Source organism: Melospiza melodia, chromosome 3 (assembly GCF_035770615.1).
Source record: "Melospiza melodia melodia isolate bMelMel2 chromosome 3, bMelMel2.pri, whole genome shotgun sequence".
In the NCBI taxonomy this organism is placed as follows: domain Eukaryota; kingdom Metazoa; phylum Chordata; class Aves; order Passeriformes; family Passerellidae; genus Melospiza; species Melospiza melodia.
This window is the reverse complement of record NC_086196.1, coordinates 25,545,262-25,564,864: the sequence shown is the minus strand read 5'-3', so window position 1 is coordinate 25,564,864 and position 19,603 is coordinate 25,545,262.

Below are 19,603 nucleotides of genomic sequence, written 5' to 3'. Positions count from 1 at the left end.
ATATGAATTACTGTAGTAAATTCCTTTGAGGCATTGGTACAAGGGAGGTGTGTTATCTCAAATTTACATATGCCTTACATTTTTTTTAATGCGATTTAAAAATAGTATCAACTTCTCAGTTCCCCAGATTATACTTGTGCTCCTTTTCTTTCTTCCTTTTCCCATGTACATTGATTTGATCTAATCAATGGTTCCCTGAATTTAGCCAGGACTGACTGTGCTGCCCCAAGAGACAAGAGTAGAAAGAGAGATTTGTTGAATTTAAATCCACTCCATTTTATTTAATACACCAGCTGAAAACTCAGCTGCTGAAGTAATTGACTGTTAATTTTTGCCACTGATCCCAGTGACTGTGGGACCTCACCCACGAGTTAAACTCAAGCACAGTAAAAATCTGTAGAGAAGTATTTTATTATTCTGTCCACATCCAGTAAGGGATAGCTTACCTCCATAAGCAGAACTAACTGTAACTTTGGTTTCTTGAATGTTCTTTACCCCCGATGACAAATATGTAGATTATTCACACACATCTGTAATCTCTGCTTCTTCCCTACAAAATTCCTGATACTGATATTACCCAGAGGTATGAGTTTCTGTAAAAGCATAACCAATTTTATTATTCTGAGGTAAGTCAGCATTCAGTGTTGACAAGAGGCCACTCACTACTGCCCAAAAAGTTCAGTAGTTTATCTTCTTCAAAAGTTCATGGCAACTGTTTCCTCCCTACCCCTGCATGTGTTCCCAAACCTTAGTGGCGTCTCATGTCTTCCTCAACATTCATCTCTTAACAGGTGGTTAATTTGTCTTCTTAAAGTTATGAATAGAATCAGTGTACAGCTAGTGTGGGGAAGAAATAAAAAATGCCAAAGTAGTAACAGCATCTATGATGGTAATGTGCTTGGGATCATGAACAAACCCCATAAAATTCTACTTAGAGGAAAACAAATGTACAGAAGTACATTTCTGTCCATGGCTGCTGTTTTTTCCCTTCCAAAAATGCCTGAATATCACAAAATCTCATTGCAAATTTAATGAAGAATTGGCTGATTAACATCTGCCATCATACAGTTGCAATTCTACATCCGAAGCTCTTACCATGGGTGGCAACTTTTAACTGCTGTTTATCCTTCCTTGTTGCCATGAGTGAAGTCAGTGAGACTTTGTGTGCTCTCGGGTTTCATTCCTGCACTGGGTTATTCATTCTTCTAATGCTGCTGCATCTAATTCAAGAAAGCTGTAAAAAATAGATTCACCTTTATTTCAAGTATGTTTCAGCTTGTGAACATGCCTGACAACCTATATACTATGAACAAAGATGAGGTCAATCCTGGCAATGTTATGGTGCATAGATCAGCTGAGCAAAAACACATTGAACCAAGATGCTATTGGGAAGACTATAAATAGAAATGACTCAGGATTAATGCTTTAACTTGTTCTAGTAACAATTGGCACAATGAGAAAACATGCAATGTACAAAACAAACCTCTCAACATTTACAAATACCATTGTTCACCTATTCATAAAGAAATCAGTATGCCTCTTCTACAGACCTTGCTTTCAAACATAGTGGTCCAGAGTCCTGAAAATTTTGAGTGCTACATAAATTGCTCTTCCCCCTTTCTAATAGACTGCCTCATTAATTACATGAGACAGCAAACAACAGTTTTTTGTGAGCTGATAATTAGATAGTGTTCATCTTGGTTCATGTGCTTCATGGAAGAATTTCTGTCAGACACTGAGCACTTTTCTCCTTTCTCTCAGCTTATTAAGGCCTGATTGTACATAAAATAGGTTAAAGAAAATTCTGACTGTTACAATTGCCGTCAGATTGCAGCAAACGTACAAAAATTCCATGGCAGAAATAACTTTTAGTTTTTACCCATTTTCTTTGACATTTTCGTCTTCAACTTTGCCTTGTCAATTAAAGTTACTGCTAGACAAAGGCTCTGTTTACAGTGATAGAACATGGAGAATTTCCAGGAAATATCAGCCCCAGAACCAGAAGAAGGCTGACAATCCTGCACCTTGACGCTGTGTGATGAGTGTCTAAATGAACAAAGGAGTTGCAAAGAACCATGTGGCTCTTCCCCATACAGTTTTGTTTCAGGCTGTCACTGGAATGAAATGAAATTGGAGACAAGATCAAAAACCTTGAAGACATCTAGAAAGGATAGGAAATGCAACATTCTGTTCAGAAATATTCTATAAGAACAGTCTTGATTTTATAAATTGAATCCATAAAAATTTTGTGTGAAGGAATGGTGGAAAAAGGCTACCTGAAAGCTACCAGAATGAAGAAAGCAGTCTGACTGCAAACTGTTGAAATCATACATCTTGTCTACCAAGGAAACGACAAAGTTACTGCCTGTATAACAAAACAAAACCAACCAACCAAACAAACTTGAAAGCCAGTCAAAACCAACCCCATCTAGATCCCAATACTCCACATATTATAAGCTAGCCTGCAGATCTCGTCTTCCCAGTGTGTGAATATCCAAGAGGTGGCAGCAGTGGCCATATGTACTATCTGTGTCTTTTGTTACAACTTGGCCAGAGAGGTGGAAGCACTGCAAGAGCTTATGACAAGACTCTAAAAGCCATAAAAACTGTGAGTTGTGGAGGCTGCACCAGCCCTTTCTAAGCCATGCACTGGATGCAGAGGACAGCCTAAGATGAATGCCTCTCCTTCTGTAAAGCACTTGGTTTAATTGCAAAGCCCTGGCAGCTGTAAGACAGAATTGTGATTGCCAAACAACACTACTGAGAAAGAGAATCTGATCCAGATTCTGTAGGACTTAGTATTTTTGTGCTGTGTGTCTTTATAGTTTTTTCCATATTAATTTAAAAAAATGGTATTTGAACAAGCTAAAAAGTCTTCACCTCTATCCTTCTAGTCATTAATTTTATGTCACATGGGCAGTTTTAGAATTCATCTAAACTTCTTTAGGCAAAATACTAGAGAATTACAGTGTTTTGAACTAAATTTTACTTTCATTCATCATTTCCATCTTGGCAATGTAAGAGTTGTACTCAAAAATATTCTCTTGGATGGGTACTTCTGTTGCGAGCCATGAGTGTTTATCTTTATCACCAACAAGCAGACTGTCCTGCAATTCTGAATAAATCAAAAGAGGCTTGTTGTGCCTGTAAGGCTAAATAAGTTTGCCTTTCTTGGTTCTGTAATACAATTAATTTTTATTTCAGATATTAGGTGTTTGAAGTGCATTTTCTCTGTAACTCCATTCAGAATCCATTTCTGACCTCAGTTAAAATGAACTTGTGTGTTTTACATGCATTTACATTTTTACTTCAATTTGCAATCCTCTGCTGGACACAGTTCTGTTGGTACTGCAGGGATAATGTTCTCATTCAGTGGTTTTTCTAACCTACGACTTACTGCATTGCTGATATTTAATTTCTTGCTCTACAAATTGCCTTTTGTCTACTCAATACATAAAAAGGCATAAAATGAAACCAAGCCCTGACTCAAAACCTATGTCATACTTGCATATTTGACTTGCACAGTCACTGATTTTACAAGATACACATAGCGTCTGCATATCTGAAAGCAGACATGGCTTCTGTAGCTCTTAGAAATAAGGAATGATTTGCCATTTCCAAGACTGTTTCTGCTTGCCTTTATGGGTAAAGTGAGAAAGTATTTTCTAACACACCATAAGAGTTAAGTTTGCAGAAGTAAAAAATACATTCCTGAACCCCTACCAGTACAAGTCTCTTTTATGACACTTCACATTTTACACAAATTAGGTTTTTTTCCTTTATTTTTTATTTCTAGAATATGTTAATAAATAAAAATAAAAAAATAAGAATGTAATTGCAAAAAATTAGAGCTACTGTCATAATTTTATGGACTACTGAAGAAAAGAATGGGAAAATGTCCATGGGGTAAAGCATGGCAGGATTAGAGGGGGGAAAATTTTCTAAGATGCTTTATAGAAAATGTTCTGAAAATCATGATTATAGATATACAGCGAGTTCTCAAATTATATCCAGTGGGATATTTTCAGTATGATTGCAGCAAAAATTCCTACATAAATGCTACTATTGCGACTGAAGCAAACTATAAAAATTTTCTCTTCTGCCACATTAGACTATCATATTCTGTATGTTCTACTAAACCCCAAAGTATAAATTCAGCTAGAAATACTTATTTGTACAAAAACAAAGCACTTAAATATTTAGTTGAAAATGTTAAGGGAGAAGATGAAGATCTGCAAAGATGTACATACCTGTGTAAAAGTTTCACAGAGGAATTTACTTCTATTTCATTGAAGTCTCTGGAGCTTTACAATTATCTCTAGTGTGTATCATAGATGAATTTTGCATTTTAAAAGGCATTATATACATTTACTAAACAGCGTGAATACCTTTGCAGGATTGAGGGTTTTAAGATCACTTGATGAGTCCCCATTCTATAAATCAATGGATATAATTTCTCCCATAGTCTGTCATTCCTAAGAACAATGTACTTGAGAAGAAAAAGCTGTTTATTTGTTGTGTTGCAGGTTTCTAGATTTTTCATTCCATTCACTGGAAAGATTACTTATTAGGGTGAGAAAGAACAAGAGCTAAATTTACATGAAAGTGCAAATTGTATTACTGTCCTTTTTCATCAAATACTTTCAGTATTCAAAGGATGCAAAGTAACTCTCCAGTAGTTAGAAAACAGACCACTTAATGTAGATACCATAAAAGAAACAGAGCAACACAACTTGACTGGAAGCCTTTGTGAATATCTGAGTATTTTACCCATTTGTCTTGAAATGTGACACTTTACAAATCGTAAATATCTATTTCTAATACCTTGTAAATTATTGTTGGATGAAACATTTTCAAATGCAATCATAAGTCCAAACATAAGTTCTTATTTCCTTAAGAAATATAATGAAAAACTGAGGAATTTTGGTGTCAGTGTGTATCATGTCCTCCTGTGACACCTGTGTATGTTATAAAATTTTCTAAAAGACTGCTGTTCACTGAGATAGACACATAGAGATTTATCCAATGAATTACTTGATTGCTTTCGAAAGCGGTTTTAGAATGGACTTGTCCACCAGTTCTAATTGTACTGGACGGCAGTGTCAACAGATTAAAACAACTCAAGTTGACCCAGAGATAGATCAGAGTCAACCTGTGTGGAATCAACAAATAAAACAACTGGAAAGGTGAAAGTTAATGTATCTATTACATTCTTGGACATGTAGTCCTTGCTTGAAAACCACCTTGACCTCATATGCTACTATAGACCAAGGGTGATATTTCATGATTATTTGAAGTAAAGTCATTCAAGGAAAACGCAGAGTTCATGAAATATGGTGCTTTTCACCAGATGATGTTTTTCCCTAGTGGCTGACATCGGAGTGATCCCATCACACTTCCATCATTTTAAGATGGTTCTGTTGAAATACAGCATCCCTGGAACAACCTGTGGAGCACCTGTTACTTCAGAAGAACTCATTTTAGCAGGTGCAAATTTCTTTGAGTACCTCTGAAGCTCTTTCACCTTTGCACTGCAACAAGAACCCCAACATTTTTGCAATGAAAGATAAATTTTGCAATTACATTCACTCATTTACAATTTAATTTCTAATCACTGAAATACTTGACTAAGAGGTTTTTCTAATGTTGCTTCTTTAAATGAAAAGGAAAAGCAAGATCCTGACTACCTGTACATCATTGCATTTTAAAATTACTCTATGCAAGATTGTCATTATAGACTGCTATTTATCTGGTCTCTTAGTATCTTCTGAGTTAAACTAGAAATCACATTATTCTGTGTTTGTGGAAGTAAACAACTTGTAGTATTGCTGTTTCAAATCTTTGCAATGTTTTAATCAGACATTTTCTTTGCAAAGCATGTCATTTTAATACAGACTTTGGGTGACTCAAGCTGAAACCAGTAAGTATACGACAGGATATGAAGCATTTTTACTCCTTCTACATAAACTCCATCAAGTACTTGGGATATCATGAGCTGTTCCAATTCTGTAAATCATTGCTCTGATAACAAGGGCCAGTGTGAAACTCATTTTTCATCTGTTGGATTACTCAAACACAGAAGGGCTTTTATGCTCTCAACTATGCATATTTTAAAAATTACATTCTATGCAAAAATTAGTGTTTAACATAGTTTATGGAGAAAAATACTGATTAGCATCTGAACATTTGCATTTGAAACAAAGATTCTATCATAAAGTAATATTTTCATGACAAAAATGTTTCTTGGACTGATTATATTTATTATGTGTGTCATGCTATAATACAGTAAACATCAATAATTTTGATTACTAATGGGAAATCATACCATAAGCCTCCTTCATCATTTCTGGATGAGCTCTCTGTGTCTTGAGAAGTCAGCAAGTCTGTAAATGATATTATAGTGCAGTGGGAACACAGGTAATTTCATAATAACCTGCTTAATTTAGGTAAGAGCACATTGTAGATACCAATTAGACATACATCTGTATTTGCTTCTAAGGAGTAAGAACAAGGTACTCTGCTACTACAATTCAAATGAAGAAAGAAAATGCATACTATGAAAACATAAATAGAAAAGACTATTAGAAGAACTCAGTGATGTTTATGAATAGGAACCTGCTCTTTGCACAGCTTTTGCACCAAAAAATAAGTACAGGTCCTACTATCACTAACATTGATCTTAACATTAAGAATGGCAAAAAACTGTACAAAGATGGAGCTATAGAAAACTCATGGTAAGCCAGATTCAAGTTAATAATAGGCAGTGATTGTTCTTTTAAGAATGATCCAGAGGAAATATCTGACCTTGACTATTGTTTTACTAATGTAATACATAAAAATGTCATCTCACTTGTTATCTATTTAAAAGAAAACATTAAAAAATTAATACCATGCATCTGTTAATACACACACATATAAGGATATTGATACACATGTTCATCACTTTTCTGTGACAGCAAAATTCTTTCGAATGTGCAAAAACAGAGATATGCTATGAATCTCCTGGGTATTACCTGGGTATTCAATTTTTGTTTTCTGTTAAAAATAACATGACATTTTGTTCAATATCTGAATGATATATAAAGAATAGGACAATAACAATGCAAAAATATAACTCTTTAAGTAATGCCTGAAAATTCAGTTTTTATTTTGTGATGATCAAATTTCAAAAATTTACTGTTACTATTTTCTCTGTTTTAAATTTACTGCTACTATTCCTTATTGTACATTTCGGTGTTGAATATGAGGAGTATATTCAGCTCCTACTGAAGTTAGTAAAAATCCAGACTCACAGATTATATGGCTCCAGTAGAGTGTGATATAAAGAACAAGACATGAAAGATTATATGTGCAAAACATCATCACCAAGGTGATGAAAAAAGAATTTAGTTGTTTGAAAGAAGGGTCCTTAATTCCTGAAAGACCAGTTTAATAATACAAAATAGAGTAAGATAGTGGAAAGTACACCTGAAGTTGAAAAACAAGATAAAGGTGTTTTACTGGTGCTTTTATAGCTTTTGAGGTAGCTTAGGTATTATTACAAGGTGTAAAACAAGGAAGAAAAATCAAAAGAATACTTTGCTCCTGCAAGGGCTGTCTGTGGGCTGCAGCTTCTTTGAGGGCGTGTGCACCTGCTGTGGCATGGAGGCCGCCAGGGACTGCAGGTGGATATCTGCTGCCCTGCAATGTTCCATGGGCTGCAAAGCAGCAATCCATTCCACCATGGCCTTCAGCATGGGCTGCAGGGGAATCTCTGCTCTGGCACCTCCTCCATCTCCTTCTTTGCTGACCTTGGTATCCACAAGGCTGTTTCTATCAATTTTTCATCACTCCTCCTGCTTTTGCACAGCATCTTACACCTTTTCTTAAGTATGTTACATCAGAGAGGCCTCCAGGATGTTCTCATCTTTAGAGCTGTGTGGCACTGGCTGTGGGGCCATGGGAAAGGGCTCAGCCTCTTCTCACAGAAGTCACCTCTGCAGTCCTTCAGTACCAAAAGCTTGCCACACCAGTCAATCATCACAGTGCAATACGCTGTGACATCTATCCCTTTGAGGGGTTTAAAGCAGGACTCTTAACTTTATCCTATTTACCATTATGTTCTGAAGCTTTAATTATGTGACATAGAAAGGTGTAAAATTACTATTATTGCATAAACAGAGAGGCTTAGAGTCACTGGGCAGGTTAGAAGTGGTCATTACACCCAGAGAAGAGAGATTTTTTAGTCTTGCAAAGTCCTTTTTTTTTTTTGTCCCATATAAAACTCCTTAACAAAGGCTCAAATATTCAAGTTCCAGCCCCCACCACAAAAAATCAGAGAAAGTTATTGCAGATGCTATATGACATGCTATGATGCTCTTTAACTTCATAAACACTTTTGTTTGCACAGTCTTTAGGACGTTACTTTCTTGAAAATAAATTATTTTATATTATTTATCTATCTTAAGTTGCATTAATATGTGCTGTGTATGCTAAAGTCACTCCCAGCTTTGCACAATACATTAGAAAACAAAAAGCTTAAAAAATATTACTGGTCTCGGCTTCTAATGAAAAACTAAGCTAGGAAGCTGGAATTATAATAAATTATTTACCTGTCTATGCTAGCTGTAGCTTGCAAAGCTGGAGTCTGTGTGGTAGAGCTGGGACCAATATTAAAATACAAGGTCCAGATTTTTCATTCCTATTATCACACAAGCCTAGAATATCTAGGTGCAAAGTTCAGCTAATTTAACTATTGTCCAATAATATTGAATGCTCATATTACCAACCTGTGTTTGTTTTTGATAGTCAACCTCCAGATGACCTATTCATCTTGTAGCAGAACTACAATCCAAATAATTTAGTTCTACCTCCTTTTACCCCACTGTAAACATATTCAGATTTTTTTTGCCTCTACATGTGGTCTTGTAAACCAAAAGTGTCTGGTTAGAGATAATTGAAATTCTGTTTGATCATTGTCACATTAAAATTGTAATAGACTTTTCTGTTTTGTCTGCTTTTTTTAGATTTCATCTGCAATCACAGAACTCCTAAGGCCCACCCTTTCCCACTTATTACTAAAGAATGAAGTACAGAATTGTTAGGCACGCTATTATGTGGAGAAGTGAAGGTACTCAAAAACATTAAAACCAGCCACCCTGCATCCTTTACAACTTTGCTGTTTAAATTCATTTTCAGGAGGAAGAAAACTGCTTTAGATTAAAAGAAGTTCTCATTGGTTGTTTACCTTGAACAAAAAGCCATTCCAAAGCAATTAGCAAAATATAAAAAGTAGTATCAGAAGAAAATTCAATGTCTCTTTTGGAAAATGCTGCACATAAGTTGGCTCCCTCGTAAACTCTCCCTCTGTCTGATTCTCACAATGTGCAATGTGAGAAAAATGAAGTCATTAAACTTTTAAGAATTTGACTTGCTTAAAATATGTGATTTTAATTAGCAAATTAATTTAGGGTTTTTTTTAAAGTGTAGTATCTACTAGGAGAAGCAAGTGGATAATTAAACAAAAAGTATTAGTATGATTTAAATTGTACTTCTTCATGAATTTTTCATGCTAACTAATGTTTTCATGTAGCAATTCACCTAGATAAAGTACTCTCTACATACTCTCTCCCCGCTGGTTTAATGCAAACCCTGAAGATGAATGATGGATTAAAGCATAAATGATATATTTAAAAGAAATATATTCAACTCTTTACCAAGAAATATATACATATAGTTATAGGTTTCTACAGAGCAAGAGAGAGCTTGAAATTTACATTTCCTCTATGGAGTTAACCATTTTTGTTTGAGATATTTGGAGATGCAAGTGGCAGATAAGAGAAGACACTATGGGATTTCTACAGCTTCCTGGGTACTCATAATTGAAACAGCACTAAACATCAGAGAACCTTGACTTACACCCATTGTCAATGACGTGAGTGGAATTTAACTAACCAAATGCTTCATGGAATGCCCCAAGTTGGAAGGAACACATGAGTAAGGATCAATACTGTTGTTAAAATAAGTGTCTAAGCTTTTCTGTGCCTTAGACACCATGGGAACATCTTGGTTTCCAGCGTCCTCTCCCAAAGTGTAAAGATTTTACACAGGATCTGTGCTATGACTACCGGCCCTGAATAGCAGTAATAGAAATTTTAATCAACTTACACAGTAGTAGAAACCAGTGCTTGTGCAAGTGAAATCTGGCCCAGGTATCTTTATTGTTATTAGATGAACAAGCTCCATGGACAGGTCTGACTAGATCTCTGTAGATCATGCAGGAACCTTACACACTCATTGCTCATTTCCACTTCCATTTAGGCACTTAAATTTAAGGGATAATCCTGAACTGAATTCAGGTCCTTCACTGAGATCAATGTCATCATGCATTTCTTGCCCAAACTGAAAAGAAAATGTAATGTTTTACTGCATGTCTTCTTTCATTTTATGTATTTTAAAGCCAAAATTCAGGATCTAAAAAGAGATTTCTATAGCTTCTAAATTGGAATTATTTTTATTTTGAAGAAATAATAGGTTCCACATTTTATCATTTCATATATTCTTGATTTTTAAAAGTTGGAAAAATGAAGAAAATGAACCAATTCAAAAGACTCTTAAATGGAATTTGCTGCAGGAAAATTCCCAGGAAAATACCCTCTGCACTAATTCTTCACAAAAAAATCTCACAGGCAGCTTCTCCAGTGCATATGATCATTATAAGCACAATGAGCAAAAACTGGAAATGAATACAGTTTGAATTTCACTCTTCTGTTCCTCACTAATGAGATCTTTACCAAGGTGGGATAAATTTGGGATTCATTATCCATATCTGTAAATAAGCAACTCTCATTCATAAGCACTCATGATCCATTTTTGACTGAAATGTGTGAGCATCTAACTTATCTGTCACAAAACTAATAATGCTAAAGATCAAGGCTCGACTACACAGGACTGCAATGGAGAAAATTATTTTGATATCTAAAATCTGTTCTGTTCAGCTGTGCTGCTCAGTTTAGGTGTTATGACCTTTCTCACTTCTGATGGTGTAAGAAGTCAGTTCCTGGCAGCCACAGACCACTGAAATATGCTTCACTCATGGTAGTCACCATGGCTAGATTAAGCATGTTAAAAGCTATTCAAATATGACTTCCAGGGAAATGTAAAAAAAGAAAGGGAGAAAACTCTCTATGGTTTCTTATACCAATAAGGTATTCAGTGGCATAAAAAAAAAACCCCAAAGAACCACCACAAAAATCATATTAAGAAAACTGCAAACAAACAAAAACCCCCCTGTAATGTGATGTACTGAAGTTTATAGATATACAATGACTTAAAAACCCTTAATATTTACTGTTAACTTCCAAAGAAGATGTTGGTTTTTCTATTAGAGACTGGGAGATCAAGAGTTTAACTATCAGGCATGCTGAAAAGGACTTGGTGCTGTGGGGAACATGAGCCACTCCTGCAGATGGCTCCTGGGAGTCTCTTGTTGGTAGAGTGTACTCAGCTACACTGCTGAGCTGCATAAGGAACACCAAGTGCAGACCTGAATTTCCCAGATCATGAGTTGGATGAGGAGAAATTAAAATTCCAACAAGGGCTATCAAGGCACTGTTTATGGCCTCAACCATACCCGGAAGGGTGCTGCAGTGCTGGAACTGGTTGCCTCCCTTTTCTTGAAGGTTTTTTGGCCTGGGCTACAAAAACAAAAGCTGAGCCAGACAGTTGTTGATGATAGTCTTGTTTTGAGTGAGAGCCTGGACTAAACAATTAGGTGATTCCTTCTAAACAGCATTTCTATGCTTTCATGAAAACATTAGATTATTTTCTCCTATTCCAGTTCCAGATATTTAAATGTTATGTTTTAATATTTTAGTATTTGTTTTCAAAAAAATTATTTGAAAAAGCTAAAATATTAAATAACTACTATTACATTGATCTATTTTAGGCAAATGTTGAATCTACATTCTACAGAATAAAAAATAACCCTCTTGAGAATATTATTTACATTTGCCAAAACTAAAATATGTTGGCATCTCTGAATAAAAATATTTTAGTTTCTAAATCTAAGACAACTTGTGTTTTTGCTTTTGCTTGCCATGAAACTGAGTCTAGAATACTTACATAAACAATGAAACCTTAATTTTAAAAAAGGACTGGAATCAAAAGTTTGAATTCCAGCTCCTAACACAGATATTTTGGAAGTGACAACTGACACAGAACTGTCCAACAACTGGAAGGATTTTGATTTACACAAACTAATGCAAGTGCAAATTTTTTTTTTCAAGACACTGTGCATAAGAAAGTCAAGTAAATAGAAAGACAAGTAAATATTCACCTAAATATCTCCTTGGATGAAACCTTACACAAAATATTCACCTAAATATCTCCTTGGATGGAACCTTACACAAAATATTCTTGATTGCCAAGAGCACAATGTGGTTGACTGGTAGCAACAGCTGCACCTGGTGCTGCAACTCAGCAAGGAAGAGGAGCTTCAGTACAAAAATATCTTTGCAATACTGTGTGTAAATAATAATACTGTATGTATATGTGTATATGTGTATTTGCATTTGTGTCTATTTGGAAATAAGCTGAATGAGTTTGAACATGTTTCTTTTGGTGATTAAGTTTCAATACTACTTTGATTCCACATAAGCTACACATAAAATCCTGTTTTTACACGTGTGAAATACTATACTGAAATATGTCTTATGGAAGGCCAAAAAAAGCTATTTGAGTTTAGAGCACTAGACAGGTAATAGCAGGCTGAGAATCAGGGTTGTGCAGCATGAAAAAGTGTGTGCTAAGAAAAGGTCTTGTTGCTCCTCAGCTGCCTCATATAACTATAATATGAATAAGTTGGAGCCAGCTGCTCAGAAGTAAGGAGAAGTTGAAAAGGAGACAAAAGTCATAAGCTGCAATGAGAGACATATCAGTGTAAGGGGGAAAAAGCCCCAGGCTAACACTCATCACATATGGGAAGTCCAACACTGGAAAATGTACCAAGAAAGATTCTAGAATCTCCATCCTTGGAAGAATTCAAAACTCAAAACTCAAATTCAGAACTCAAAACTGTTGAATGCCCCTTTCAACACACATTATTCTGTGTTCCAAGGATTCCGTGTATATATAATTACTAATATCTCAGCAGCTCACCTTCTTTTTCATGTTTCATTCTCCTTTATTTTTCTGTATTTTTTGCTTAGATTTTGATTCAGGCAGAGGTACCTATACCAAATTTACCATGTTTGTAAAAGCTAACTAAAAAAAAAAAGAATATTTCATAAAAAGTTCACTTTCTTAATATCCACCTTGCCAAAGTTGTCAAAATAAGTAAGCACTCATAGCCTGTATAAATCAATGAAATAAGGCCCCAATTAGAGCAGACCGACGGGCTGTGGCCTGTTTGAATCTATATAAGTTAAGGTAACAAAGCTAAGGTTGACTGCAGTGATGTTCAGCACCTCCCTTACTGCTGACATCCAAAAATCAAGGCTTCTCCGCTGTGCTAAGCTAATATATGTTTTAACAGCTTGGGTGAATATTTGTAAGTGGATTATCATATTGCAGATGGTCTGTTGATTCTCAACAAGATACTATTCCTTGTTTGCCTCTGCTTGCTTTATTCACATAAATGTGAGGTTCAGCTTTTATTAGCTGTTTTTGGTCACCACTGCAAAAAGGCATAATTTCTGTTATTTAATGATGTAATATTTCTTACTATTAATTAAGATCTGAATTTTCCTGAAGTTAACTAGATGAAATATTTTAGTAATGTTGCACAATTATGTGTGTCACTTTTTCTTTTCTTTTGCAACAACTCACAGCCATTAGCAAAAATACCAGTCAGTGTCTTCTTAACACAAGATTGAATTAGTTTCTGGAAAGTAATTATGTGCTTAACACTTGTAGGAAACCCTCATCATTCTGGAAATTGCAGTGACAAAATACTTCGTATTAAGTCAGGCTTCATAATCTGCTGTCAGTTGCACAGCACCTCCCTCTTTCCATGTCTGCAGTGTAAGGTTTGGCAGCCTGACTGGAGATAGTGCAGGGTGACCTGACTCCGGGTTTAAGGGAATCGAGGGACATTCCCGTCACAAAGCCCAAAGAAGGAATTCAGATGGGGATGCACTGTCTTTGCATATAACAGTTTGATGCTGCTCAATCTCACAATTTCTTCAATTAAAGAATGATTTTGTTAGGATTTTGCTAGTGGCATTGAGGCAGCTGGCAAATATCTGTTACCTCTGGGTGCTTCCAGATATTGTATCTTCTAACCCATGGGATATAGAAAATTGTGTGATTTGATATCACATCTCAAAATACAGGCTCTGGAAAATGCTAGTTCTGAGACTACATCAAAATGTCAGAAAATTAGGTTTTTCTGTTATATGTGCAGAATAAGTCCCTTAAGTACTAAAAGATGTACTGATGAAAAATAGGGCCAGCACCCATGTGGCTGCGGGTAACAAATTATTAAAACTTCTTCCCTGTGTTGTTGTGGTAACTCAATCAAATAAAACCCATCAAGCTAGTCAAAATTGAAACACATGAAGAAGAACACATGCATTGTTGTGTTTTAGCTTTCTGCACATATTGCCAAGGACTTTACTGTTATTAATAATTTTGATCTGGTTCTTCAATAACTGGCCATTGACTCTGCCTCTTTGAATTTACAGACTTAATCTCCTAAGGAAAACGACTCCTGCAGGAACTTTAAACCTGAAAAACAATACCTATATCCTTTTCTACAGTGATCACAGAAGCCTTTGTGTAAAAGTCTGATTTCCTCTGTGTACCTCCTCTCTACCATTATAATAAGTCTTGCAGGAGTTTGAAGTTTACTTATTTGTTGCTAAATCCCTTATAAGGTTGATAGATCTGACTGGCATGATAGTTCATATATCCAGAATCTGATTTCATTGGATAACTACTTGGGCTGCCATGGAAATAGATGTTTGTCCCTTTTTTTATCTCCCCAGCTCTGCAAAGACTGATATGGCTTTCTCTTGCCAATTCAAATGCAAATGAGATAAATATGTGCACATAATCCCGGAGTCATTGTTCTGCAAACATAACCTTTGTTATTTGTTGATTGTCACACTATGACTATTAGACCCTACAGTCAAGTACCTGACCTTCTATGACCTGAACACGTCATAGAAACTTCATTCTTCAGAGCAGCTGAGTCATACTCCAACATAAGAGGAATATGCCTCCTTATCACAGGGTCTTTATCTTGCCTCCTGACATGTGAATGAAATTGCTTTTATAATAAACCTGCTTCTTTATAATATATCGTTATTTATATCAGTGACAAAAACATTTCAGTTCTGCTACTCTTACTGACCAAATTCTTTCCCTAGCACAGGCCATTTACACGATGTCCATCCTTTTGGCAGTAATATCCTGCTAGTGAATACTTTTATCTATACAATCCTCTGACCTGTAAACATGAGGTTTAATTTCTAAAGTTAAAGGATTGAGTGGTACTAATAACATTTCAGCAGAGACCACAGTGGAGGCTGTGCATTTTCTGGGGGAGGCTTTGCAGCTTTGCATTGGTAGTTGGCAGAAGGGCAGAGAAGAGCCTGGGTTTTTTAAAAGGAAATATAGGAGGAAAAGAACTGGAAAGTCACAAATTCAGTTGTCACATAAGGTAAGAAAACAAATAAATGCCAGGCTGTGTTTTAGCTACTGCATTATGTATTTATGCAAAGGTCATTACAGTGAGTCATATCCTGTCTGAAGAGATGTTTTCAACTTCTTACAGCAAGATAAAGCAGGTTGTTAGACACTGCAGCCCAGGCAAGGCTGGGGGGGAAAGATGTGATAATTCTTCCTCCCACTCTCAATATCAAAATTAGGAAGTATGACCACCTGCTGCATAGCATACAATAACTATAGCAAATATAGTATTGATACATGATATAGCTAAGAAAGAATAAACTAGAGGAAAGACTGACCAGAAAAATTGAAGGGAAAACAGTTTTTCAGGGGCTTTTGTTTCAGTCATATGATTCTATATGTTACTATTATGAATTATTGCAAATATTAATGGGGACTAACCACACAACCAAAGAACAAAATGTGTGATCTTTTTGTACTAAGTAGTTACTTGTAGCTCATTTACACCGGGACCATTTGGATAGTTTGATACTCCAGAATCAATTTGATACTCCATATCTAAGCCTTATAAAGAAATCACAGAAAAATCAGTGAATCATTGCCTGGAAAAGGTTTTTTTTCCCTATTTGATAGCAATCAGATAAATAGCTCATTAATCTAGAATTCTGTGACTTGTGGCAGTAGAGAGAATGAATGTGTTTCAAGTCACAACTTTGTGGCAAGCCCTATTCCAAAGCACACAAGTTTGTTTTAAATAACCTGTTTATTGATAAGAAGAGTGATTCTGCAGTGCAAGCCTCTGTGACATCTACAAGCAGTAAAAAGAATCTGAAAATACTAAAAGTATAAAATCTTCCCTTGTGCAACTGAAGGCAAAGGGGAATTTATCGTAGAGTTGTGTAAGAGCAGGAGCAGACAGATTTATAAAAAGTTCTCATAACTTGTATGGAAGTGCTATGGGAGAAGCTTGCTTGAATGAACAATCCATCCTTCATCTTCCAGCATGACAACTAGAAATACAGGAAATAATGAAAGATGCAGGTAGGGTTTCCTTAGCTGAAATCACATCACAGACTCTTTGCACTACAAAAGTATAAACCTGTAATTTATTTAATTACCTGTCAGAACACTCTGATCCATAGTTAATTTATGAAGCATTATTTATCCCTAGTGTTTCTTTTCTCTCCATAAAAGGGTAAAATAAATGTGGAGAATGTTACAATCAAAGCACCTGCATTGATTTTTTTGGGGCAGCTATGAATTTGTATTCAGAGAGAGGTGGATATAACATGCTAAAGGTTTCTTCTAATGATTGCCAGCCAAGAGGCACTTGTGATCCTAAAATCAGAAAGGTCAGCCCCCACTACTTTATTGTTACAAATTATCTATGCAGGGAGAAAACACCTTGGTTCTCTCCAGCTTCAGCTCCCCTTTGCCATGGGAATCACACAGACCCGTGGTCAGACAGAGCTTGCTCATAGGTGAGGAGCCAGCTGGGTGCTGTTGCAGGGCAGAATATGCGCTAAATCTCAGTTCAGTGCTCTGTCTCTTGGGTATTTATACCTCCTTTTCAATGCTTCAAAAACATGAGCAGCAGCAGACAGAGCCAAAGAATTTGTTTCCTCAAGCTCTTCTATTAAATGTAATTGTCTATGTTAAGGATAAATGAAGGCCAGACAACAATCTCCTGCAACTGCCAGACCCTGAAGTGCTCAGTCCTATTAGAAGGGTCAGTTAGAAAGTAGGCAAGACAGCACTAATAAGAAAAATCTCTATGAATAGCAAAAGGGATTATGAGTGAAAAATTTGGAATTTCTACCTTACTAAATATTGCAACAGGCATGGAGTATGTGAGTGTAATTTGAATTAATGGGCATATTCTTAAGAGTCCTTGTCAATGTGTGAAAGTTTGAAGTGCTTTAGTGACTTCATAAGTGCCAATGAATGAAGCACAACAAGAATTATGTGAGTTAGACTAAGAACAGAATTTTGGAAAAAATTCCAGAGTGCAAAAATGCTCTTACCAACACCCTTCTTTTTCCTGCAATCCCTGGCAAATTTCTAGATTTCACTTCCAAACTTGAAAATGTTCAGCATAGATCAGAGGTAGGAGCTGCATATCAAAATGTACCTCCTTGAAATGTTCATATTTTAGAATAATTTTCTCATGGGAAAAAAAGAAACACCATGAAATTAAGCCATTCAAAACATTAAAAGACAAGGACTTCTGCCCAACCAGGCTGGAAGGTAGCTAGAATTTGTCAGAAAATAATAAAAAAGATGATGGCTACATGGCTTTTGTGCTATTTCATTCGCAATTAAGGATATTGCTATCAGATGTTTTAAACATGGTTTTGAAGCTCTGCAAATAAAATAACACCTCTTTCACCTAATTTCCCTCAAAAGCTCCTCTGTATGTTGCAAGAATTTAATTATTCTGAATTCACACCTAGCATCAGATTTGACACACTAAAATATGCAGTTTATATATACAATAGCAAGTAAATATGTTTTCTGTGTGAAGACAAGCTACATGAAACAGAAATACTGATAAAATCAATGTTGGAACAAAGATTATCTGAGAATATAGAGAATATCTGAGAATTCTGAGAATATCAGAATTTTATCTGAGAATAAAATTAATATTTGATCAAAGAAGGATTACTGGGATTAGTCAGCTCTGGGAAAACAACAGGAAAAGAACATATTCTTCCTGTTGTAGCTCTTTCCTAAAAGACAGAGAGGCATATATTTCAGTTTAGAAACTGCAGTGAGCATCACAAAGACTTGGGCACATGTTTAGTTTAAATATATATATCGTCTTGTAATACACAGAAATTGTGTACTCTTCTGCTATATTTATGAAGCTAATGAAAGGGTACCTTGTTCAGAAAGGAAGATTCTTTCTTGCTTTCTGCTCTTTCCTCTGACTCTCCTGCCACCCAGCTAGGAAATGCAATGTGGCTTCTTTCTGCACGTTATCATGTGAACTTCATACAAAGCTAACAATAGCAGAGAAATTGGCTTAGCCTCTGTTACCTCTGCCAGAAGGTGAAAAATAAAGAGTAAACAAACCCTGTCTTGACTCACTGGTTACTTTAGAGTTTCAGTTCAGAGAGAGGTCTCTTATTACCTGACCTTACCAGAGAGGGCTATTGGTAAGTGGATGCTGGAGATCATTCCACTCAGAACAAAAAGTAGTTTCGAAGCTCTAACTAAATTTACCATATACCCAATGATGAATGCATTTGAGAAAGGTCAAGAAAACAATGACAGTTTTATTGTTTTTTCTTATTTCTTTTTATTTCATCTGCCCTTTTATCTCCATATGGCAACCTTTCACAGAAATCTAAGACATATTCAAACAAAAAAAAGAAAAATAAAAAGAAGCCTGTAGTGAATTTAAACCTAAAATTTGCATGAGGCTTAAGCTCCTTTCCTCTTGTTTATTAAATCCTGACCCTTTATTTATTTTCCTTTTTTCCTCCTTTTTTTTTGTTAAAGTAAACCATAATTCAATTAGGGAGATGAAACAGAAAGTAACTGACATTTAGAGCAAAAAACTGTTTGATTTTCTTGGAATTGGGAAGAAATTATGAAAATTATCATTTCACTGTATTTAAGATAATTTTTATAAATGCAAATTTAACACTGAGATTTTCTTGACTGAAGACACATGTCCATGCAGATAAATACAAATACAAAAAGAAATTTGTTCCATATCAACTGCCCCAAAACCCCTTTTTTTCTAATTAAAACATGTTCCCATAATGAGAAGAATAATCATTCACAGGCAGGTTTAAGTGTCCCCAGAGCACAAGTGTTTTTGCTTCTTGCATCAGCTTGCTTTCTTTGTGTCTGGGAAAGGGACTACACCTCCCTTCCAGGCACGGCTGTTTCAATAAGACCATCAATGTGATTTATCCCTGGCCTCATAACTCCAGTCATTCTATTGCTGCACAGTGAAATATCACTCCTAGAAACTCTTCTA